Below are 25,184 nucleotides of genomic sequence, written 5' to 3'. Positions count from 1 at the left end.
AATGCATACACTTTAATTTCATTTATGCAGAAAGCAACTTGCACAATTTAAATTCGTGCAGCGTTCTGTGCGTAACTCAAGGCCCAGTAGTAACTGTGGTATGGCATATTGATTAGTAATTTGATAAATATATAAAATGGCACACTGAGTTTAAGGTGCTTCATGCAAAATGTATTTAAATGACCTTGGTTAATTAGCGTGAATAGCTTTGAGGCACTGCTGCCTGAATGAAAGACAATTTTAGAGTCCAGAGATTTAAGAGATTTCATGACTGGATGAGCAAAACTTAAACCAGGGGAAAAGAGCAAACATTAATTTTCATAGTAATTAAGGTGAATTAGATGACCTGATAGAACTTTTGTCAGTCTTCTTGTTCTGTACTGTTCCTCTCATTATACTGCTTCTTACTTCTTTCAGTCTAATTGCTATATTTCTTCAGTAAGCAGGATTTCAGTACTTTCCTCAGAAAATTATATGAGAGTCTAATGAATCAGAAAGTATTTTCTAATATACATCCAAAATTATCCTTTTCTTAATGTAAGCTATTACTTCTTTAGGTAGTTATAGTCTGTTGTGCTACTTGAAATAATTCCTTTCCTTCTTCTGTGCTTATATCCACCTACAATATGTAAGTAATCACTTAACAAAATTATATGAATACACATCTTTTATTCTCATCTCAGAAATCAGTTTCTTCCATTATCTAACAACACTATTTGATTTGTCTTATTCTGAGCTAATTTGTTCATAGTAGTGATGTGTCACAGTGCTCCATACTGGAGTTCTAATCCAGGCTGAGATAAACCTCGCCACCTGTAAATTCTGATATACATAGGGAATTTTCACTGTCTATTTTCAATCTGTTGTTTCATTCTGCAACTGAATTTGTTTTCCCTGGTCACACTTGAAATCTCCTTTTATTGGTACTGTTTTCCTCCCCATGAAATTGGTTTTAATCCTTAATTTCACTGGAAGTGCTAGCTTGTGCTCCTCTGAGTTCAATCTTACTTTATTTTCAGTCTATATTATAAAAAGCATGTTCAGAGGTAATTTGGCATAGATCCAAGTGAGCATGACTCAGTGAAACCACTGTAGGCTGCCTTGCAAATAAAAGAAGTATATCTTATACAGCAAGTGGAAGAAAGTTGTCTGGAATGGAAGCAAGAATGGTAACAGTGATTTGAATAGTCTTTTGTGAAGGAAATAAAATGTACCTGATGGTGGCTACTGAATGTGCACAGCCAGAAGGACATTACCATACATCGGAGTGGCACTTGCATTATCTAGAGTGGTCAGGTAAGAAGAACTTTCTTATGACAAAATTAGGAAAAATTTCTTTAGTTTTTAATTTTGACCTTGACTAAATCACCCTACTTTTGGTCATACTGATTACTACTAGCTATCCCATTTAGGAAGACCTCATGAACTGAGCTAGAAATTATGAATTTTTAAGATTAATTAACAGAATATTTCACTGGATGAGATGACTGTTGGTGTACCTCATAGTATAAGATTTTTCAGTTGCAACAAGGCTTCTTGGTTAATTACTTTTTAATGGAAATATTCTATACAAAGCAAACTGAAGAAAGTTTTTTGAAGCGAAATCCAGCAATATTGTAACAACTGCTTCTTATTGCTGTTCTTTCTGTATTGTTTGGGGATTTTTTTGACCAATTCTAATACATATTTTCAAAGCGTTGCTATAGAATAAAGGGACAGTAGGTACAATGATAAATAATTATTTTTCTTCTGCTCATCTTAGCTTGTTGGCTGGAAGTGACACCCTTTCTTTGTCACTATTCTGCTCTGTTTTTTGTTTCTTACAGAAACATGTCCATTCATTGACTTTCAGAAACTGAGTGCTCCAATTTACTACGATAATGTACTAAAATTGCTGTGTTACTTTTCTGTTTCTTATTGATTCCATGTCCATGGCTAAACATATATTTTTTTCCCCCTCCAAAACTATCATGTGAGATTTTGATTCTTTGAGGAAACTATTTATTTACTGGGTAAGAAATAGATAGCATTGAGATGCAAAACATCCTTAGTTTTTTGTTTTTCACTACAGGTAAAACAGTTGAGTAAAACAACCACTTGGAAAGTCATAGTACTTATCCATGAAAATTTATAGGTCAGCATTATGGTGACCACATACTTTGTATGTGAATACTGATAGCCTTCCTCTAAAATGTATGTGGAGATACAATCAAAGTTATATGGGCTTAGACTACCTTATAATGATATATTTGCATCTGTGCTGTATGGTTTTTGGTAAAAAAAAAACAAACACCAAAACTAAAAAACCCTAAAATATCTATCCTTGCACAAAATCTTCGCTTTTGTGGTTTATGAATTTTAGGAACAAAAATACTCTCAGTTTTTAGTAGAATTAAAATTATACAGGTGAATTTGAAAACTTGCATAACTATGTTGCTTTCACTGTAAAAAATGATCAAGAATGAAAGCCTTAGTAAAGTTCCCTCCGTTGGTGCATTTAGTTTTCTACAGCTGGCTATGGTTTGATCTTGTCTTGATTTCCAAGCAAACTTTTTTTCGGTATTACCTTATAGGTATCTACTTGTGATATCCAAGTGTATTCACTAACTTTGCACATGTAACTCACAATCTGTTACTACTACCTCTTTCATAACACAGATGCCTGAAGAAATATCTTTCCTATTAAACTAATGGAATAACTCAGAAGTAAGCTTTTCAATTAATTCATTTTCAATACATTTCTATCACTTCAGTATTATGAAAACATATTTTGTTGAGTTTTCATATGCACTGGCATCAGTGATGTCATTGCTGACTTTATTTTTAATTACTGGAAGGCTTTATGTTTTATCTTTCATAATTTGCTCTGAAAAAAACTTCAAAGTGTTTTCATAGGACCCCCTATAAAATTATTTGCTATTAACAAGAGAGACAAATAAGTCCTTAAAATCAAATCTTTGCAATTCTTCCTAGAATATAAAAATACACATTTCTGCTGTGTGTGTTTTAGATTAAATATCTATTTAACTCACCATACTCATCTGAGAAGTGCATTTCTTGCCACAGTGAAATTTTCTGCAGTTAGGAAGAGTTCCTAATTGCTTCTTATCTGTCCAGTGGTAGAGGTAAATGTGTTTGCAAATAGACCATGATGTTAATAAAAAAATAAGGCCACTATTTAAAAAAAAATAAGTTACGTGGATAGTAGAGAATTTAAAATAATAAAGCTGTGCTTGTGAGAAAAGTGTCTGAAAATATCCCATCTTAATTTTCATTTACAGTTTCTAAATAAAAGTTTGACTTTTTGTCATATAGTTCTGACTAAAATGAAGAAAGTCTTCCTGATAAAAATAATATTACACTTGAAAAGACACTGTGGTTTCTTGATAATTTTTTTTGTCTGTTCCACTGTACTATCTCTTCTCTATTGGAGTAATGCCTCTTTACCTAGGCTTGTGTTTACTAGGGTATACTAGGTGCTACGACATAACTTCTACATTGTTGGGAATCTGGATGTACAGATCTGGATGCAAGAGCCAGCTAAGTTTGATTAGATATCTAAAATACAGTATAATAACATTGTTAATATAACACTGTTCTGGATTGTGGTTCAACTTTCAATGTCTGTCTTGAGAAAGGAGTTTACATGTTTTGATATCTATTGGTTTCTAAACAGAAAGAGAGTTGTTGTGAAAAACGAAACCAAACCCAAACAAACGTTCCCTCAAGAAACAACTTCAGTCAAGAAATTCCAGTGAGAAGATTTGAGCATCCTGATGGGTTGTACATTGATTCTGTGTTTGCATTATGTTGTTTGCTCACATAGCATTGCATTTCACTTTTCAGTGTAGGTCTGAACATTTCATTATCGAGATAGGGACCTAAGGTATTACACTGTTTTCTGAAAATGTAACACAATATTCACAGTAACCTTGTTTTATATAAATACTTTTGCTAATTACTATTCATATTCAGCAGAAATTGAATAACACTGCAGATATAGCCAGTGCAAATGTGCAGGTTCAGAAAGGAAAACTGTAATCTGGTAAATGTCAAGATAGAGAAGTTTTCAGAGTCAGAAGACAGTAAATAAGCTTCAGATTGGAAGGTTCAATTTAGTATCTTCACCACTAGGTAGAGACTGATGATATGGAATGACCATAAAAAATATTTACTGTTTTTACAAGTGTTTTGTGCTAACAGGAAAGTGCAAATGTCTCATAGCATACTTCAGTTAGGCCAATCTTCCCCAAAAGACTGACTGCTACATGTATGAAAGAACTAGTGGAAAGCTGATTAGGTACTCCAATATGAAAATGTATCGAATAGCCACCAAATTTGAATAGCATTTGTTATCAAAGCGGTGCTGTTAGAATTTGTAATGATGTTCTGCAGAAGCTCTGCTCACTTTTACTGACAAGCAGGCTGGTCAAATAAGCTGTCCCTCTCCTGGTATTTGTGCCATGTGGCAATGATGTGACCCACCTGTTAGCAGGCAGCATGCCATCCCAACAGATGGGTATGAATGCAACTAGCCAAGGATGTTTTCATTCTATGTGCAGCAGATGTACACGCCTATTAAAAATGTTGTTCCCTGCTGAGAGAATCAAAACAGCAGTTTGCCTTGAACCTCTTTTTTAGAGTTGGTAATATATGGCACCACTAACCCAGCTCTGAACTTGATTGACATGGAGCATCATGAAATACTGTGAGGAGAGAGCAGGGAGTTCAAGGTAGTCTCCTATACTGTCATTATGGAGTTCTTCAGGAATTTTAAATTTTTTCGATAGACATTATGCCAATAATACTTGACACAGAAGAAGCCATAGTGCTAATAGAATGCCCTCTATGGCTAACTGTATTGAATATGCAAGCTGTACCTAAAGAGCCTGTAAAAGTTGCACTTGCAGTATTTCCCTTCTGGGTGGAAATTAATTGCAGTCATTACTTTAATGATCAAAGCGCAAAGAGGGTAAAAAAAGCAGGCTCTTTCACTGTATAAGTAACAGAATATATAATCCCACTAACAACCGTATCTTTTTAACTAGTGTAATATACCAATAGAAATGGTATAATAGAAAACACAGACTGTTTTTCTCAGAATTATTTTAGCTTAACCAAAGAGACAATATACAGAATATTGGCTTTCGGATAGTAGCTTTTTGGACACATCTGAATTTTTGTTATCTGGAAAACAAAACAGTTAAGAAGCACTATTTCAGATTATTTCAGATGCTCATATTCCAACAAACCCATGACTTTCTGACAGTATTTAAAAGACTTCCGTTGATGCTATTATGAAGTTCCTTTGAAAGAATTTGCTGAGAAATGGGATGAAGTGAGACTGTCTGAACTGTGATACTCTCTACCAACAAACCTCCGTCTTTAACCCAGGGAGGATAGCAATTCAAGGAGCACTACAGGGTGGGAAATGCCTTGCCATTTAGATGCAGGCTTTACTGCTGTCAGGATATATAATGCATTTTCACCCTCTATTCAGAACTTGAGCAAAAAAGGGAAGCATTTAATTCTTTTCAAAATGCTGTACTACCCAGTCTGGAAACAAACGATAGAAATTTTGCTTCTAGCAGAGTTTTAGTTTTAGATCTTTAATTGCTGCTGAATCAAAAGTTTGTAACCTGGCTCAAACCTAGTCCACATACACTCTGCATCTTTGGGAGGTGCTTGCTCTCTAGGATACTACCCTCTCTCTGAAAGTATAAATAAGTTCTGTAAGAACATTAACCCCCCTCAGTTTACCTAATTCCTACTAGTTTGTAGAAGACATGAATCTCAGTTTAATGAAGTTGGTTACTCCCTTGTTTAATCCATAAGAATTACAGCTTCTAAAGCTGATAATAGCTTCTGAAGCTGATAACGGCTACTGTCCCCATTCATAATCCATCTTGCATTGTGTCAAAACTTAGAGAGATTTGCTGGTAGCAAAGCTAAACCAGATTTACTTGCATGAAAGTGATGAGGATTTGGAACATAATAATAAATTCACCTTTTCATTTTTAAGCGGTCTTTAAAGCCTACATTTCTAACCCTCTTCCATACTGATTAAGTTCCATCCCTAGATCTTGCCTGGATATGATCTGACAGAAAACTTCCTGTAGTGAAAACCCTCTACGTAGCCTAAACTCACAATCTAGGCAGCACAAAATTAGAAAATATCTTTATCTGCTGCATCCTATTTCTCAATGTTTCTGATCCTTTCCAGAATTGTTATATTTTTACTCTCCATAGAAAGAGATGCATAGCTAATTTCAACTAAAATCTATGTAATCTCTTTATTATTTCTTCCCATTTGGCCATTTAGGGGTTGGGCAAGCCAAATATAAAAATGTTTTCCCACATATTAATTGCTTATGAAGCTCTAGATATAATTAATTGTTCCAGATCCAGTTCTGTGCATGTATTATTCCACCACCATGTATTATTTTCCTTGTTTGCTTGTTGAGGTTTTTGTTTGTTTGCTTGTTTTTGGTTTTTTTTGTTACATATTCTTAGAGTAGAAATATTTTTTTTCTTAATTTTAGAGGATTATGTTATGCAAAGTTTTCTTATAGATATTATAGATAATATGTATATCTATATAAAATATAGGTATTCTAGATTTAATAAGACCAAGTGCCAGGTCCTGCACTTTGGCCACAACAACCCCCTGCAGCGCTACAGGCTGGGGGCAGAGTGGCTGGAGAGTGACCAGACAGAAAGGGACCTGGGCGTTCTAATCAACAGGAAGCTGAACATGAGCCAGCAGTGTGCCCAGGTGGCCAAGAAGGCCAATGGCATCCTGGCCTGGATCAGGAACAGCGTGGCCAACAGGACCAGGGAAGTGATTCTGCCCCTGTATTTGGCACTAGTTAGGCCACACCTGCAGTACTGTGTCCAGTTCTGGGCCCCTCAGTTTAGGAAGGACACTGAGATGCTGGAGAGTGTCCAAAGGGCAATGAGGCTGGTGAATGGGCTGGAGCACAGGTCCCATAAGGAGAGGCTGAGGGAGCTGGGGTTGTTTGGCCTGGAGAAGAGGAGGCTCAGGGGAGACCTCATCACTCTCTACAACTACCTGAAAGGAGATTGGAGCGAGGTGGGGGTTGGTCTCTTCTCCCAGGCAACCAGCAGTAGGACAAGAGGGCATGGTCTTAAGCTGTGCCAAGGGAGATTTAGGTGGGATATTAGAAAGAAATTCTTTACTAACAGAGGTTGAGAGGAGAGAACTGGCTCTCTCACTCCTAGCCTCTGGAGGTGGGGCGGATAGCGCAAGCCTCGGTGCTGGTGGCAGAGACCACGCTATGCACGCTCCGAGGTTCGGTAGTGAAAAAGCGGTTTATTCAAATCGGCAGAGGGTTTTTAAGGGTTTCGGGTGAGGGCTTAGGAAAGGGGTTGTGATTGAGTACAGGTTTGGGGGGAAGGGAGTGGTTTGGGGACTTGGCTAGCTGTGGTGGGGAAAAAAAGATGTTTTCCCTCTGGAGTTAAAAAAAAATGGTAACCCCCAGAAGGGGTGGCGTCCCTTGGGGTTGACCCAATCAGCGCTCCTGTAAAATTTAAACATATCACCCAGACCAGAAAAGAAGGTAGCAGTTGTGGTTGAAGAGGAGAGTGGCCATGTTGTGAAAGCCACAAGCTGCAGGAACCTGGAACGGTGTTAGACTGAGCCAGGTATCTGTAGCCAAGAGCTGGGAGGAATTTCTCCCCTGTGAGCAGCAGCAGGAGACACTGAGAGCGGTGGCAGAGCTGCAGTGGACAGAGAACAGTGGCAAAGAGCCAGAAGGAGATAAGGAGTAGCAAACAGGCATTGCAGCCCAGGAGGGAAGACACAGAGATCTCTAATGGAGAGAGAGAGAGAGAGAGAGAGCGAAGACTAAACTCTATAGAGAGAGTTGGGGTAAGAACTGAACCAAACTCCCAAAAATCCCTTTGAGACCCCTCCTAGGAGGAGTGAGATGGACTCTGGTTTGAGAGGAGTCTTGGAGTGCAGCATGCACCAGAAGAGAGAGGAGCTGAAAAGCTCAGGCGTCCTGGAAAGCTGGACCAGGACGGCCAGAAGGAATGCGGAGGAGGGCCTTGTCCCCCCCACTGTTGCTGCTAAGCTAGCAGCTGAGACAGAGCACAGGAGCTCTGAACTCTTGAGGTAAAGACTTTTCAGCTGAAAGCTGCCCGATATGTTCTGACTCAGGGGTGAATCCCTGAGGAAAGGGACCATCACGAAGATGCCCTGCACTTCGTGGTATGACGTTGTGACGTGAGCTTGTCCCTGATATTGCAGTCCACGGAAGAGAGGGGGGGGAGAGGAGACCCCCTTGTGTGTAATGGAAGGAGATTCATCTACAAGAGTCCAGCTACAGCTGCTGCATGGAAGAAGAGAGGCTGCTGCTCTGAAAGTGGAAAGGATCTTTTTTTTTCTCTTCTAGATTTTATTGGACGGAGAAGAGATCTGATCCATTGTAAATGCTGATTTATTATGAGAGATAGTTAAGATTATGTATATGATGTATTGCAATATTTATTTGTACAGTGATTGTAATATAATTGCCTTTCCCCCCATATTGAGTCTTGTGTCTGGAAAAGCCATCTCACACTGGGTTGAGATGTGGGAGGGGGGCTTGGACTCGGGAATTGGATTTTGGGGCTCTCAAACTACGACACTAGCCAACGGGGGAAACAGGAGAACAAATGACCAATGGGGTTAAGAGAGGGGCAGGGGCTGGCTCAGTAAAGAAGACAGCATGGCGCTGTCCAGGGAGTTTTGGTTGGAAATTGGCAAAGGACATATTTCTGTTTTACATGTAGTTCTTAATAGTAAATTTTCAACTGTGATTTTTTTTTTTTTCAACAAAAACCAGTTACTTTCCCTTAGGAAAAAGTAGATGGAAAAAACACCCTTAAAGCCAATTCCAAATTTCTTTCTAAATGGAAGTGTTATTACTAAGAGTGAAATAGCAAACATAATTATTCGATAACCTTACAGCTTTTTTTTTTTTAACTTTCTGAAGATACTTTGAACTTATATGATTGATTTACACACTTTGAATGTCACAGTTTTAGAGTTCGGTATCACCAGATTTTCTTGAGGAATAACTGCAAGGTGAGATGTGCATGGAGAACTAGTTTTATCTATTAATAGCCAAATGGAAAAAATTGGTTCATAGCAATACTTGTCTGGTCCTCCATATAGAAACATTAAAATGCTGTTTCTCAGATCCATTGGATACATGTAAATTATATGACTGTTTGCTGAACAAGTACACTTGAGGAAAAAATTCTAAGCAAAGAAAATTATAAATTATAGGCCATAATTTAGTTTTGAAACTAATTTGAGGTATGTTTATTCTGGAAACTTTGCTTCTTTTGTTTGTTTGTGTGTTTATTGTTATTTATGTTTCCAATAATGTTTTTTCTGGACTTTACATGTCAGATATGACAGAAAAGACTTAATTGCTGAAGCTCAAGTGGGAACAGTCTTTTGTTCTTTTGCCAACTGAGAAAATTTCAGCAACATGCAGTTTGGTAGTAGAGGTCACACACCAAATATACTGTTGCTTTTCTAGCAAGGGAGGTGGCAGTTCAGGTAGCTATAGCCTTTCAAAGTTCTCAGAAAGAAACTTCCAGTGGTATGCTTTTATGTGGACAAAGGACGATTTGATATTATTGATAGTGATGCTGATGTTTTAGAGGGAACTATAGGTCAAAGTAGCAGACTGGATTTTTCTAATGTGTGGTGTATTTGAGGTAGAGTTGAACCCTGCACGCAGACTTTGTTGAACATGTCTGAACAACATCAAAGCTTTTAATCAGGTAAATATTGCAATGCATCTTTTAATTTATATACGGTTTTCTCTGTGAACAAAATAATTTTATACATATTTGTATTTTGTTAACAAAGATGTATATTTCTTGGTTACTATAACTTTGAGCTCACAAATTTTAGGCAGCCCCTGATACTTTTCTAACTCTGAAGAAAGTTACAAACTTTCAGGTTCAGTGTTTGATTGCAAAGAGAATGTGACTGAAGTAATGGTGCATTTGCATTTTTGAGTAGGTTAATGGAAAAGAAATGATGCGCTCTCCATCACAAGAAATGATTTATTACAGATTATATGATAAAGGGTTTAGAAATCAAATCGGTTATTGAGAGTTCTACGCTACCTATTTATTTCCAGTTAGACAAAGAGAAATTTACCAGTGGGGGATAAAAAAAAAGGTTAATAAGCTATTCACTCAACATTTTGGATGGAACATTTGAACGATAATACATCCCTAGAATACTATTCCAGGGATGCATTATAGTCATATGATCATAGACTGATTAAAAATCCATAATGGAGTATTTCTTTGCCAGGTATACACATAAAAAAACCTCTTATCCTTGCAATTTGACTTTCATCCATTCAAACAATTTTGTTCATTAGATACTGGTGTGGAAGGTAATGCATCTAAAAGAATGAACCATATTTTCTGGTCCAGGACAGTTCATTATCCTAAAAGCTCTTTCATTATATCCCTTATATTGTGAAGACAAGGGACATCCTGGTTATCATTTAGCCTGAGAGCAATGTACATGGTCACAGTAAATGATGAAAATGTCTGTAGGTGTATGTGTGCATGTAGTGGCACTTCTGTTTGCCCTTTTATTACAGCAGTGAAGCGTGACGAGTTGTGAGTGAACAAAATTAAAGCAGAGGAAAAATGGTTGAAATTCTTTTCCTCCCCATTTTTGTACCTTTCTGAAGAGGTTCACTAATGGAAAATAGAAATTCTGATATTCAGTTCTCACTTTGAGATTTATGTGAAATATGAGGACTAGCTCCTAGACCCAGAAGAAAGAGACTGCTGGCTTACTCCAACAGTTAATGAGATTCTGAAGCAGTATGCTTGAAATGTGATATGTTTTAAGCAGACCAGAAGAGGAGCTGGAATGCTCAAAAGCTGACTTGATTTTGTTTCTCCAGCTGACATAGTTAACCCAGCAGAATAAACTTCCTTCCTCTGTAAACTTTGTCTGATTTCTGTCTGTTGACCATTATCACTAAAACGATACTGTTATTAAAGGTATTAAATTGTATTATTACAGCATAAGTTGAGAATGAAAGTAAATACCAGTAATACTCCTGCACTTGGCATCAGCATAATTTTCATAATATGTTCATGGGTCTTTGTAGAAGACCTTGAATTACATGAACTGCATACACTATGTACTAACGGGTGAGTGGATGAAATCTGCCCCTAGGCAAATACATTTAATCATAGTGTAAACTCAACTATAATTGGAAGGAAAGGAAATGAAAAGAATTGGTATCTTCTGGCTTTCAGTTCTAGAGAGAAGCTGTAATATTCACAACTTCGATACTTACAGTAAACTGTGAAGGAGAAAGTGTTTGGGAGATCTCTGGTTGTTGCTATAGCACAGTATTCTTATCTAGAGCTTTAGTAAAGTAAATCCTTGCATAATCTCTAATACTTTTTTCCTTTGCAGTCCATGCAAATTGAAACAAATATCGCCCGTTAGTATACATTAAATAAGGCACCTGTACCCCAAGCAAAAACATCAAGGCTGTTGTGCATTCATTCCTTATTCTTAAAAATATATGAAAAAATAACAGTATGAACAAACAAAAGACATGTAGAAGCACATTATTACAGAGCAAAAATAGTAACATGAGGACAGAAGTTCACTTCTGTGAACTTGTATAGGTCCATTAAAGTAAACGGAGTTGTCCTCATTAGCCTGTGCTGATATCTGACTAAAGACTTCGACAAACTCTCATCACTGTGGAAGTATTTCCTTTCCATTACCTTTTTTGACCTCCTACTCACTTTCTATCTTAGCTTAATATGCACAGCATGAAGTCTCTAAATTATACAAATAGACTTAAAAAACATTCCTAATAAACCACAAATGAGGTAATTTCTTGCTGATTCTTAATATAGTTTTGTCAGAGAGGGACTTAGCGTTCCCACTAGTTTAAATGTCCCTTGACAAATTTGTAAGAATGTATGGTGTAGCACAAGGGCCATAAGTGTGACACATCCTAAGCCTCTCAGACACCCTTTACATCTGCATAATCTGCAGAACTGATCATGCAGTGCATATATGTCTAAAACATAAAGAGATCTAAAGAAAGGCCCACTGTTTTTTTCCCCTCATACTAAATTTCTTTATGGAAATATGGAATTCTTTATGCCTGAAAATGCATAATGCATAAATGTTGGGTAACTATTTATAATTTTATATCATACTGCTAAACAATGGAAGGGGGAAAGGGACAAAACCAAGCTTGCCAGTGTAGAGTGATGGGATGGTGCACCAAAACTTGAGGAAAGAAGCATCAATGCACACAGCGTGAGGAACAAACAAGAGGAGCTCGAAGCTTTAGCCCAGTCCCAGAGATTTGACATCATTTGCGTAAGTGAAACCTGGTGGCTGGAGTGCTCTATTGGATGGTTACAGGCTCTTCAGGAGGGATAAGCAGGGCAGAAGAGGCGGAGGGGTGGCACTGTATGTAATAGAAGGGTTAGAATGTATGGAGCTCACAGTAAGCAACGCCACAGTCAAGAGCCTCTGGGTGAGAACCAAGGGGCAAACAAATAGTGTGGATGTCATTGTGGGAGTCTGCTATAGACCTCCCAGCCAGGACGATGACACCAGTGAATTATTCTTTGAGGAACTAAGGGACACTTCCAAGTCAACTACCCTTGTCCTTACGGGGGACTTCAATTTGCCAGAAATTAACTGGGAGTATCACACAGCTGGCACAATCTGGGCCAGAAGATACCTAAAAAACCTGGATGACAACTTTATGGAACAGGTCCTAAGGGAGCCAACTTGGAAAGAAGCTCTCCTTGATCTGTTGCTTGTCAACAGAGTGGATCTCATGAGTGAAGTGGAAATTTGTGGCTGTCTTGGTCACAGTGACCATGAAGTGATTGAGTTTAAAATCTATGTTGACAGGAGGAAAAGTGCCAACAAAACTTCAACTCTGGACAGAGGGAAAGCAGACTTCTGGCTACTCAGGGAATTAGTAAGTAAGTAAAATGTTTTTGCAGGTGCTGGGGTCCATCAGCGCTGGTCATTTTTCAAACATCAGCCCCTAAGGGCACAGGAGCAGGCAATTCTCAAATGCTGGAAGTCAATCAGGTGGAAGGCCAGCTTGGCTGAGCAGGGATCTTCTCTTGGAAATAAGGCAAAAAAGAAGGGTGGAAGCAAGGTCAAGTGACATGGGAAGAGTACAGAGGTGCTACTTGCCGCTGCAGGGAGAAAATTCATGCAGCCAAAGCTCAGTTGGAGTTGAAGCTGCCAGAAATGTGGGGGGAAATAAAAAGAGTTTTTTTCAAATATATTAATGACAATAGGCAACAAAGAAGTGTCATCAGCTCATTACAGGATGATGGTGGTCCCCTCACAAACAGGGACTGAGACAAGGTAGAGATGTTTAATGCTTTCTCTGCTTCTGTCTTCAACATAGATGATGGACCAAGGGGATCTCAGTGCCCTGAGCTGAAGGACCAAGACTGAGAGAATGATGAACTCCCAGTCAACCCTGAAATTGTGTGGAATCTGCTGCTCAAGCTAGATCCCCACAAATCTATGGGGCCTGATGGGATTCATCCAAGAATTCTTAAAGAGCTAGCTGATGTCATCACAAAACCTCTCCTGATGATTTTTGAGGAGTCTTGGGAATCCAGAGACGTCCCAGCTGACTGGAAGTTGGTTAATGTTGTCCAAATTTTCAAGAAGATCAAGAAGCAGAACCCCAGAAACTACAGGCCTATCAGTCTCACTTCACTGCTTGGTAAAGTTAGGGAGAAGGTTATTCTGAGAGCTATTGAAAAATACCAGAAGGACAACACTGTCATTAGTCACAGCCAGCACGGCTTCACGAGGGGAAAGTCCTGCTTAACAAACCTGATTTCCTTTTATGACAAGGTAACCCACGTAGCTGATTAAGGGAAGCCAGTTGATGTAATCTTTTTAGATTTCAGTAAAGCTTTCAATACTGTCTCTCAAAGACTGGATAAAATGTCCAACACACAGCTGGATAAACACATCTTGTGGTGGGTGAGCAATTGGCTCAGAAGTTGAGCACAGACAGTGATAGTGAGTGGGGTGACATCAGACTGGTGATCTGTTGCTAGTGGGGTTCCACAGGGCTCCATCTTAGGCCTTGTGCTCCTCAACACCTTCATAAATGACTTGGATGCAGGACTAGAAGGGATGTTAAGCAAGTTTGCAGATGATACAAAACTGGGAGGAGCTGCTGACTCCCTTGAAGTCAGAGAGGCCCTGCAGAGAGACCTCGACAGATTACAGGACTGGACAATCACCAACCATATGAAGTTCAATAAGGAAAAGTGCCGAATTCTGCACCTGGGATGGGGTAAGCCTGAATGTATGTACAGACTGGGGAATGAGAGGCTGGAAAGCAGTGCAATGGAAAGGAACTTGGGGGATCTGGTCAATGGCAAGTTGAACATGAGACAGCACTGCCTTGGTAGCCAGGAGGGCCCATTGTGTCCTGGGGGCATCAGGCAAAGCATCACCAGGTGGTCAAGGGAGAGGATTGTTCTGCTCTTCTCTGCACTGGTGTGGCCTCACCTTGAATATTGTGTGCAGTTTTGGGCACCACAATATAAGAAAGACATTAAGCTCTTAGAGAGTGTCCAAAGGAGGGCCTTGAGGGGAAGCCGTATGAGGAGCAGCTGAGGTCACTTAGTCTGTTCAGCCTGGAGAAGAGGAGACTGAAGGGAGACCTCATTGCAGCCTACAACTTCCTCATGAGGGGAAGAGGAGGGGCAAGCACTGATCTCTTCTCTGTGATGACCAGTGACAGGACCTGAGGGAATGGCCTGAAGTTGTGTCAAGGGAGGCTTAGGATGAATACTAGAAAAAGGTTCTCTACCCAGAGGGTGGTTGGGCACCAAGCACTGACAGAGTTGAAGAAGCATTTGGACGATGCTCTCAGACACATGGTGTGACTTTTAGGGGTGATCCTGTGCAGGGTCAGGAGTTGGACTCAATGATCCTTGTGGGTCCCTTCCAACTCAATATATTTTATGATTCTGTGGATGCTAACAATAACAGATGTTACTGACATATTTTTGTAAGATTTTGATGAAATCTACAGCTATGTTTTATATGATTTCAAGATTTCATTGCGTTTACTGCAGATGATCTTAATGTCCTTTCCTGAACTAAAAATAAGCCTTGTGTGTGTATTTCCAGGGGAACAGGTGAAGGGCTACTGAGTCTACTAATTTATATTCCCTTTTCAAAACAAGTTTCTTTCCTGGTGTCCTCTAAGGAATAAAGGAACACTCCTGAGCAAGCAAAAATATAGCATTTTCCTATCTTTTTCCGTTTTCAATTCTGGAAATGCATATCAAATACACTAGTAGTCTGATCCAGACTATCACGAAAGTAGTAGCTAAAGATCTCTGAAAGAAATGTCTACAATTCTGGGGGATGCTAAACTTCTTGTGAGACAAGAAAGATCATCTCAAATGTTTCGTTGCATTAGTGGTAGTGTTTCAATAGGTTTCTGAAAGCCTTCTCAGGTACAGCACTCATGTAACAGACTGCTGCTGATTTGTCCTCCTAGCAGGGAAGCACAGCTGGAGCACAAGATTTGTTTACCTGAATAACTTTCTTTTTCATTTTGTTCTTTGACATGCCTAAGAAGATTCTCTTACAGGTCATAAGGGAGTGACTTCTGCTGAGAAAAAAAAAAAGAATGCTGCATAATGGACAAAGGCAAACTAATTGAGCCCATTTTCTGAGTCACTTGTCCATCTTCAGATAACCCTGCTTCATGACTAGAGCATGTCATACACCCTGCTTAATCGTATAGGTCAAGTCTGTAAACCTTACTGTGAACTGCTGGTTGCTGGTGAAAAGATTAGGTGGCCAAGGTTTGGGATTTGGGATGTAAAATAGACTGTAATTAGACTAGATTAGGTATTTCAGATTTGTGTAGCCCAGGGCTGGTCTTAAATCTACTTTGTCCTTATTGTCCTCTTAATTTCCTAGTACACTGCACAGATATGTTAATTTACTGCTCATGCTGAATGTAAGGTCACAGTGTCTCACTTTTGTCTGTACTTGAGTGCTTATCACCTATTCAAGAGTGCCATTTCTATTTACCTTGTGTATTTGATGATTGGTCCTCAGTAAGTCCCTCTGAAAGAATACTGATCAGGTTTTCTTTTTTCTCTAACAGCTGCTCAGTAATTTCACAAGATGTAATGTAAATGTATTCATGAAGTAAAGTGAGTCCCTCTCAGCTCATGTTGATTGTGCTCGAGGAGGTGTTCACAAGTCTGTTGAATGTATTCTGCTTTTTTTTAAAGCAAGAAGAATGCAAACAGAACACCATATAAAGAAAAGCTTGACCTTTTTTTTCTGTTTCTGAATCTCTTTCTCTCCTACACACAATACGCATGTTGATTCCAATGGAAGACATGTGACTAAATCCCCTGTACTATTTGAGTATTGCAAGAGGTGATTTTGTGAAACATCCATTTATGTTTAAGCCCAGTGCACTTCTCCTCCTTGGCCATTATTTTTAGCAGGCATTCAGTAAGACCTGAAACACAGTCCAGATGCAGATCTCAGACACAGTTGAAGAGGGTTAGTTTTTTTTAATAAAATATTCTGTAAAAGCATTTCAGTTCTTATGTTCAGTGCTTATGTGAGAAAATAAAACTGATGATCTAGAATTTTAAAATATACTTTATTTTTATAACTTATAAAATGACAAGTGAGAGAGAATGGCAGATGGACTATTTGGCTTAAAGTTCTAACAAAAATGGAAACAGAACACGACAATAATCAGTCAAATATCATTGCATCAGTGAAAGTTCACACAGCAGCTTGGTTTAAAAATATTGAAAAAGTTACCTGGCCGGTTTGAAAGCATTTCAAATCAGCAAGAATTAACAATTTCTGCTACAAAAGACAGAGAATACTCTAAAACTTTGTCCAGTGAGGCTATCTGTGTGTGGATCAGGCCTAATTTCTTCTGTTGGTGATTTTCTACTTTGCATGAAATAGTTACAGGATTTGTCGGACTAAGGAGACAGAATATGTAATGGTTCATGACTGGCATAATAGTACAGTGATTAGGGTACTTACCCAGGAGGAAGGATGCTCCTAAGGGAGCAGGGGTGGGTAGTGGTGGATAAAGGTGCAGGTTTTTCTTGGCTCTGTATGAAAAAATGTGTTTTTTGAAAAATGGTTTAAAAAAATCCAGTTGAAGTTAATATTCCTGGCATTTGAGAGGTAATTTTTGGGAAAAGTAAGTATCAGAAGTAGTGCATGCTCGGAGAAATTCATGGAACTCTTTTTTCCATGTATGAAATGTTCTTATCAGGAACCATTCTGCTCCACATTTCCTTGCAAGGCTAAATAACACTTTTCAGGAAAATACATCTCAAACTTCTAAATGCCAAACTATAGTACATAAATATTTCACCTGAGACTCAAATTTTGTCGAAAAAGATGCAGGAGACATAATATTCTAGAAAGTCCATCTATAACTGTCAGGATGTCTTACTATATCTTCAAAATAATTATTCTTCATTTTTAATTTACACAGTTGAGAGTGATAAAAATGAGTTGGTTTGTGTGCAATGTTGGTGTTAAAACCAAATGAATGCCTTTCAGGATAAGGATTGTTTGAAAGATAAACATTCCTTGTTGCTGAGTGAAATAGAAAGTGATGTATGGCTATTCTTTCTCCCTTGTTCACGTCTTATGCATTTTAAATTAAGCTAGGCAACATATATAGATTCTTTTTTAGTTACTGTTATAATGTTTATATTTATGTTCAAATTAGACTCTAGCAATGTACATCAAATACATTCTTGACCATTTATTTACTATTTTCATACATCTTTAATCCATGGTATGTGTTTGTTTGCTACAATGTGATGGTAGTATTCTATTCTCTGCCAAGATGTTAAAATAAATATTTGAAAATAATGTTATGACTCATGTTGCCAAGGTTTACTTCCAAGATCATGCTAGCAGTTTCCCCTAGGAAATACCCTTTTTTTAAAAAAAGAAGAGAATTGAGTATCGAAGTAATTTTTAGGTCACATTCAGTGAATAACATTGACATTATTTAAAATGCTATCTACTTAGTCAATAACAAGGGAAAGAATAGGACAGGATGTTGCAGGTAGGAGACAGATTTACAAAAATGTGCCTGAAAGCAGAATGGAAGCATTACTGAATGATTTTCAAATGCTTAGCATTTTCAAGCTGTCATGTTCACATTTTCTGTATATTTTTCACACACGGAAAAATGTCTGAAGTTACGTATTTTTCACATATGACAGCCAAACTGCTTTCAGAGTAAATGCCCTGCACTAGTAGTTCTGCAGTTAATTAAAACTGCTAAAAATTACTATGTATTTTACAAATTAAATTTACAAAGCTGCAGCTCAGTCTATCCTAGAACTTAATATTTTAAGGACAGACCTAATAGTCATTTAAATGATAGATTCCCCTAAGCCAAAATTTTCAAAATGGATTCTTCACTGTGGAGTTAAGAATTCTAAGCTTTCTGCAGATAGCTTAGTGTTTCAGAGAGAAATGTAGTAACTGGCGATGTAGATGTTTAGGGAAGCAGACATTTAGTATGTAGTGCCTGACTTGGAGTCTAGTAGCTATGGATATAAGTGCAGAGAGCTGATTTCCATGTTCCCAGGCCTACTTATACATTTTACATGAAAATTTTTTCAGTGACATTTTGAAGTAACTGGAAGAAAACAGAACTCCCCTCTCCTATTTCTGTTCGTTAATATGGAACCTTTAAGCAGAAAGTCATACCCATTCTCGCTGGCTTGGGCTGAGCTTTGTTGCAGGCTAAAAAACTTTGACCAGCTTCAAATGGAAAGATAAAGATTTCCTGATTCTACCCAAACAAGGATACCTTGATGGCTCTGGCATTCTTGTGGAAGATGAGGATTTGCGTGTTTCCAATAACAACATGAGAAAAGAAGGTGTCTCTAGTACTAGAAGGAGAAAGGAGGAGTAGAGTGCCCTGTATTCAGATTAAAAATGACCATGTTTAAAGAATGTCATGTGTTGATCTCACTTATTTGAGATTAGTAAAATGACAATTCATTCCATTTTCTCTCAACAGGAGAAATCACAATTTCCCAGTCCTATAGCTGCAGACACTCAGTGCTTCCAGCAGAAGAGAAGCAATCCACAAAGCTTTCCTTAGAGCTCTTTCTTTTTCCCTAGTAATCCTGAAGTCATTCTTTCTTGCTTTCAGTTTACCCTCACTCTCCTTCTTTAATAAGACCCCAAGATCTTACAATTTACTTAAAACATCAACCTGATGCTTGTTCCTCCCAGATGTTTCAAGCGTTTAAGTCAGAAACTGGCAGCACCTAGAGAGTTTATGAATTTGAGCTCAGCAGGGGTTTTGAGCCTGCATCACCAAACTTAGGGCCTGGAAACCTACCTGAGACCTTTTTTCTCCTATTTTTGTACTGAAAATATTTTCTGTTGATAATACATATATAAAAGCTAGCTAGTTCTAAAACAAATGGAACAAAAATCCTCTATTCTTTCACAATAATAGGTTATTAGCACAGAAATTACTGTTATATGAGTGAAGATTAACTCTTGCACCTACTTTACTACATTCATACTTCTACCTTTGACTCTCTTTTCCCATTATAGTTTTCCACTCTACCAGGTGGGTAAAATTTTATATATAAATTTGGAATGAATACATTTTAATTAATATGATAGTGAATGAAAAGATTTATTGAATCCTATATTAAAGAACAGCACAAAACAACATGACTGAAAGTATACTGAAATAAACATAATAAATTTTTAATCTCATTATTGCAGTACATTGTTTCTGAAATTTAAAACCTTTCTAGAATACATTTCTATCAGATCCTTCTCCCTTTGTTCTTTAGATTTCTATCTGTTGGCTTATACCTGGCAGATATGTGTGTATGCACTCATAAGTGAGGAATAGAATAGGGTTGAAGGAGGTGGATTTAAAGCTGCAATCAATTAATCTGTTGCTAGGGAACTGTCAGCTGCCCACTCAAAAAATAGCAATCAGCTAGCTGGAATCAGCAGGATATAAAACGGAATTACAAAACGTTCCAGTCCGCCCTCTTGTTTGGTTTTTGTTTCATTTTTACTTTACTAGTGCTTTTTTTTTGATGGGGGAGGGAAGGGAAGTTTGATAGTAAGGGTCAAAATATCATACATGTTTCACTTTTAATTGAGGCTCTTAATTAACTGGCAGCAGTAGTTTGGGCTTGTATTTGGCTATCTTTATCAGTGTTAACCAATATGAAGTAGAGTGCTGCAGTGTGTGGAAATATTTTACAGAAGAGCTCATTTGACCACACCAGGTTAGCTTAATGTGGTCTGATCTGGAAATATATTGAAAATCATAAGTATTTTTATGGAATGCCAGTTAATTAAAGCTTAATGAATTTCAGAGTGAGTTGTGGTTTGCAGAGATAAGAGATGACTCTGCCTGATACATATGGAAGCAGAAGATTTCATTTCACTGACTTAAGAGCTCACTCAAGTAAGTGAGGGATTGCAGACTCTAAACTGAATTTTCCATACGAAGTTCAAATGTGATTTTTGACTCTGGGAAAGTATCTGTCACAGGTTGTTTCAGGCTTGTTTTGTTTGTTCTGGTAGAAAAGGTCTTGTTTTGAAATGACTTTCACAGTCTGCTTTTACTTTGAAACTTTTAGAGAAATGTTAGAGTAGGAGAACGGAGTTTCTTACTAATGATAGTTTCCACTGTTATTCTTTAAATGTACTGTTTCTGTAATCTTTGGTATTCATAGTTTTTGATATTAATGTTAAAGACTAAAGGGAAGCACTATTAAAATTATGCACGAACTCCCTAAGTTTTTTGATGGTCATCTGAGGCAGAATAGACTGGTCCTTGCTGAACAGTGTTCTCACATGACTTCTAATTGCAGAGGATAAAAAGCTAGGTTAAAGTTTGAAACATTCTTCTAGTCCTACGATTTTGATTCTTACTTCCATTTCTAGATATGTTGATGTACTGGAGAGGCCAAAGGAGCAAAAGAGAAGATGGCGGACTTGGTTTCGGTCATTCTCCTTTTCTGGAGATCGGTGGGCAGCCTCACCTGGATCCAGGAGAAGGTGATGGAGCAAATAATTGTGGAAACCAATTCCAAACAAAAAGGCAGGAAGGTTATTTGGAGTAGCTGACTTAGATTTACAAAGGTGATATCAAGCTTGACCAACTTTTCTGGCCATGGTTCTGAGGAGCCAGCTGTAACGGACCCTGTTCAGAGCAGGGAAATAAGAGTATATGATGACCAACCTCAGTGATGTATTGGAAATAATTAAGATCACAGTTTATTTCCCGACTGTACAAAGAGTCTTTTTTTTTGTTGGATACTAAGGAAAAGTTAAAATTCAACATCTTTTTGTGTTCAGTTGAACTGAATTTTCATTGTCTCTATTAACAGTAATTAGTTTTCCCTAATTTTGGCTTTCTTTTCAGACATTGCACAGGCAATGTCAGTGCAGACTTATTGAGAGAAAATAGAAGACAAGTACTCCTCAGACACATGAATGGCTGAAAACACCAACTTCATTGCTATAGGAAAATAGCTTGTGTAGCAAAGAGGCTACACAAGCTATTTGTTGACAGATATGTTGCTGTAACCCTTATCTGCAGTGAAGCTTATGTAGTTGTTTTCCTACTTATCTCCTTTTTTCTAAGATCATTTTACTAGGATAAGATGTCTAAAATCAGATCTTTCTTTGTACATCCCTCAGTGAAATAAATTGACTTTGATTACTGACAAATAATGGAGAGTTTATTTTTGAGTGAGAACTGCAGCAACCAGTTTGACGAACTAGGTAATTCAAAGGTGTTCAGGAAGCAGGTGTGTACTAGTATTTTTAGAAAGGGTAGAACTTACATATTTCCCCTAGCTACAAAAGAACTTTCAAACAAAATAAATAACAGTATAGAAAATCTGAAACCCTCTGAACTTTGAGGGCTACACGGATTTCATGGTACCTGAGTGTGAATGCAGAATCACTTATGTATCTAGCTCAAAATCACTGATTTGGAAACTTACACAACATGAAGGCAAATAATTATCCATCACCTTCTGCATTCAATATAATGTATTACATTTATTACTTTATGCCATTACAGAGTAACTGACACTTTCAGCTCTATCAGCAAACTCTCAGTTGGCTGCAACATAAAAATATCAAGGTATCAGCAAATGACTTTTTACTTTTTTATAGTATATTAAATCTGCAGTTCTGAAAGAGGAAGTTAAATATTAGTTGTTTGGGTTTTTTTAAAAGTATAGGAGTAAGCACTGAACAAGTTTGTTCCAAGACCAGTACAACTGATGACGACTTCTTTTTATCGATCTGAATATTTTCCATCCTTACTGCTATAATGTCAATATTTGTTGGCAAGAGGGAGCACATATGGTAGTTAATATTGAGCTATGTACATGTTAAATGTCTGGCAACTGAGTTCATGCTACTTGACCAGATAGCTGCAGCCAAACAGTTGTATGTAACATCAAAGAGTTATATTAGTTTTTTTCCATGTGAACACATTAATTTGATCCTCTTCCATCTTATTAATAGAATTTTCATGAACACTTGTGAGAACATTATTTTTGAGAATATATTCTGCCTTTGAATTGGTAAGATGGAACAAAAAATTGAGTAGGAGAAGTTTTGATCTCAAGATGGAAAGACAGACATTATGATTTCAAAATACTTTCTTTTGGAAACCAGAGTAAAATAAGCAGTTTCTGACAGTGTACCTATAGTTGTCTTCTGTGCAGCAAAGCACATTATAAGTCAGATGATACTGCTCTTGACATTTTTAATGTTGAGGTGTGTAGATTTTTAAAACTATGAGATAGCATTATTGGACTGAAATTATTGGACTATATAACATTAAATTTCATTTTCTCTAAAGTATTATAGCATATTTTCTGTAACTAGAAATAGACTCAGATGTCTAAAGGAAAAAGCCAAACTAAAACCAGTAGCGACAATTTTTTTGGCCTTAGTATTTGAAAGAGAATTGAAATTATACTTCTGAGTGAAGGAGAAAATAATTGACAATATTCTGAACTCCTTAAGATTTCATGTGAGATATCATTAACAAAAGCTCCAGTTCTTGAAATGGGCAGCTGATAACTAAATTTGCTCGTATATGTGGTATTTGAGTAATTTTTCTGTAAAGCGGTGTTGACCGATGTAATGGCAAAAAAAAATCCCAGCACTAAAAACTTCAGAAAAGTGAGCTGGAAATGGTGAACAAGAAACTACCAGCTTAAAGTCAAGGTGTTGTTTACTAGTGCCTATCAATTTAAGACCTAAACTATTAAAAAAAAAAGAGACAGTGAGAAAAGACAAGCAAAAAAGGTAGATGTATCTTCTCTTTTGTGGTGAAAATGTGTTGCTGAATGGACATATGATAATTGTAAACAATTAGAAAAAGGGAAGGTACATTATTTGTGTTACAACTGTGCCTCCAGGGTGTCCCGGATAATTTTTTTGGTATTTAATGTCTGTGTAGTGTGTAATGAAACTATGGTCCATGAAGAACCCATATTAGTCATATAGGGAATCAAAATAAACAATATTTTTGAACATGAAGAAATAAAAAAAGCCCTTTGAAAACTGTTGCTAGTCCTTAAGCAGATTCTGAGATGAAAAACTGAGGCACGAAACTCAGCAGTGGCAGTGGTGGTGACTGAATTGGGACTTTTAATTATTGTCTTCACTATAATGCAATTGCTCTTATCAAGCATTGTTCAAGGAATGTTGTTTTGGGTTTTTTTTTTTGTCTGGCCTTAGTCTTCACAATCCGAAAAAGTTTTGTTTAGAAATCAGCTCAATCTTCATCTGAACATGTAAACTACTTTTCTCAAAAATATTATTTAGAAAGGATGTATTTTTAGTGACAGCTGCCAAAACTTTTTTTGATAATACATTTGCACTAAAACAGTTTCTCTTTAATAGTACTTCAGCTGTGAATTTTATTGATTTGGTTTTGTGTAAATATACTGCAGAATTTGGACTTTTCTGTAAATGTAGAAAAATAAACTAACAGTTCATCTTATCTATTTTTCTTAAGGAGAAGTGACAAGGCTTAGGGGCTATTCTAGTATATTCAATACATTAAATAAAAATTTTGTAATTCTGAGATGAAGCAAAAGCAGGCAAATAGCAGATATTGCTATTTTTTTACATTGAATATATCAGATATACTATAATATCTACTGTGAAACTACAGTAGAGGAGAACGAGGGGAAGAACACATATGTCTTATCACAACTAAAAATGAGTTTAAATATAGGAAAGCAATAAAGCTTAGTGAACATGTGAAGGTCATACTACTATTCCATAACACTTGGTCTTGCTATATACGATGTGACTATACACTGAAGAAAAGAAATATTATTTCGTGAAAAATATATATTGTTTTGCATTTTCTTTCCTTTCAACATTTTCTATGAAGAGTAACAAAAATGTGAGGCAGGATAGTTTGGTACAATAGAAATGTATTTTCATATTGCATCATCATTATGTTGCCCTGGCAATACTAAGCATTTTACTATGCTGGTCCATTCATTATTGCTGATGCATACAGCTTGTACTTTTATGAGTTCATCATGTGAATAAACTCATCTGTGTATCCACCAGAAATGCACTTGTATGTTTCATGCTTGATAAGAGAAGTGTCAGACATGACAAACTTTGCCACAGTTGATTAGTATCTTGAGTTTACAGATCATCTAGACTACTGCTTGGTATCACTTTTGCTGCTGAGGGCACCAAACGGGATCACCCCTCCAGGATTTGATACTCTTTCACAGTTGTGCTTTAGGAATGATACTCCAAGACCCTTTAAAGCACATCCTGCTCTCTCTCTCTCTCTCTTTCTCCTCCCTTCCCCCTTTCCACTGCATTGGGATGGAGTTGAGAATTGGAAACATGAAAGGTGAAGATCACGGGTTGAAATAAGAACAATTTACTGAAAATCACAATGAGATAAGAAAACAAACAATAACAGCAACAATATTAACAACAAAAGTATAAAAGAAAGAGTGATTCACAAAGAAAAATATTCATTGCAGACAGTAAACAACAC

The 25,184-nt window shown here is 37.3% G+C and overlaps 1 protein-coding gene and 1 long non-coding RNA gene across 2 annotated transcripts in view; both read left to right on the top strand.

Annotated features, from left to right (window-relative positions):
* LOC116788441 (translation initiation factor IF-2-like) overlaps positions 1-25,184 on the top strand; it is a 243,833-nt gene that overhangs the window by 111,060 nt on the left and 107,589 nt on the right. The gene's annotated exons all lie outside the window — the stretch shown is intronic.
* On the top strand, positions 1,131-23,420 carry LOC116788178. The gene is made up of 2 exons (XR_004357563.1): positions 1,131-1,296; positions 21,062-23,420. It is a non-coding gene; the product is annotated as an uncharacterized LOC116788178 (long non-coding RNA).

The sequence above is a fragment of the Chiroxiphia lanceolata genome, chromosome 6 (genome assembly GCF_009829145.1).
Source record: "Chiroxiphia lanceolata isolate bChiLan1 chromosome 6, bChiLan1.pri, whole genome shotgun sequence".
In the NCBI taxonomy this organism is placed as follows: domain Eukaryota; kingdom Metazoa; phylum Chordata; class Aves; order Passeriformes; family Pipridae; genus Chiroxiphia; species Chiroxiphia lanceolata.
This window is presented reverse-complemented; position numbering and strand designations above follow the sequence as displayed.